Source organism: Echinops telfairi, unplaced genomic scaffold (assembly GCF_000313985.2).
Source record: "Echinops telfairi isolate 266 unplaced genomic scaffold, ASM31398v2 ScPeMD7_7458;HRSCAF=8496, whole genome shotgun sequence".
In the NCBI taxonomy this organism is placed as follows: Eukaryota; Metazoa; Chordata; class Mammalia; order Afrosoricida; family Tenrecidae; genus Echinops; species Echinops telfairi.
This window is the reverse complement of record NW_022111358.1, coordinates 49,797,959-49,799,374: the sequence shown is the minus strand read 5'-3', so window position 1 is coordinate 49,799,374 and position 1,416 is coordinate 49,797,959. Positions and strand designations below refer to the sequence as shown.

Below are 1,416 nucleotides of genomic sequence, written 5' to 3'. Positions count from 1 at the left end.
AATTGATCTATGTATTGTGATGAATTGTATGAGCCCCAATAAATTGATTTAAAAAAAAAAAAGAAGTACAGTCTCGGACACCCAACAAGCCAGTTCTACACCGTCCTATAAGGGAACTAAGAATCATGATCAACTTATTTTAAGTGAGTCTTGGATGAAATACATTTTCCTAACCTCTAAAACCAAGCCAAATCAATAACTGCAGCACTGGTTACTAGCCACCAGTTAGCTGCAGTTACCCCACACTCAACATCACATACTGAAACAATCATCTTCCATAGACATGTCCATAAACCAAATCCAATCCACTCACAGCAACCCCACAGGATAGAGCAGCGGTCCTCACCCTTCCTCGTGCCGTGACCCTTTCATACAGCTCCTCGTGTGGTGGTGACCCCAACCATAACATCATTTTCATTGCTACTTCATCACTGTCATTTTGCTACTGTTAGGAATCGGGCGAGAACCGCTGGGACAGAGTATAACTGCTCCACCAGGTTTCTGTAAATTCTTACAGAAGCAGACAGCCACCTCTCATCCCACTGAGCAGCTAGCTAGTGGGCTTGAACCACCAACCCTGCAGGCAGCAGCCCCCCACTTAACCCACTGCACCACAAGGGTTCCTTACATATGCCCAACACCCATTTCCACTTCTAACACCACTGCAATGTTCAAATAAAGGCTGCCTTGAGGGAGGGAATAAATGTCAAAAGGACAAATGGAAAGAAGGCAGAGGTAAGACGGCCCCATCTGTCTGAAGAATAAGTTGACCTGGCTGATTAGCCACACATCCAACCTGGTGGCTTTTCTCTTTTTCTATCAGCCACTCTCGTACCCACAATTCCGGCGACCCCCTAAAGTCTGGCCCCCAAACCCAACCCATCAACACAACTCCACTACGAAGAAAGTCCGTGACACCACATGAAACCACACAAAACGAGGAAAGTTAGAAGCCCAGGACTATACTGGCTGTAACTTTAAAATAACTTCATGTGTATGTACAAATTATAAGCGGAACGCTTTCCAGTCATCTCATTTTCTAGCATGCTGTGTAACCTTGGACTTCACTCAGACTTGGGAGGAGGGTGATGTAGACTAACCAGAGGAGTACAAATATTCACATACACCCCAATTACCTTTCCTCTTAGTCAGAACGACATAAAGTATTTCAAAGAGCGTGGGAATACTTGGAATGCAGGAATGAGAACTTGGTTTACATGCAATCAGTGCTACCAAGTGAATCGTTATTAAAAGAGCCTTTCTCATCTTCAATTAAAGACCAGAGTCTGGAGGGCTCTTTGCCTTTTAGCAGTGCTGCGACACGTGGGGGGGGGGGAGGCAGGGCATGGGCGCTCCCCCCAAGGGCACTCTCCTGGCTCTGAACTTCCCTCGCTAGAAACAACGACCCAGGCCCAG

The 1,416-nt window shown here is 46.3% G+C and overlaps 1 protein-coding gene across 1 annotated transcript in view; it reads right to left on the bottom strand.

The window, feature by feature from the left end:
- RPTOR (regulatory associated protein of MTOR complex 1) overlaps positions 1-1,416 on the bottom strand; it is a 238,846-nt gene that overhangs the window by 236,353 nt on the left and 1,077 nt on the right. The window lies entirely within an intron of this gene.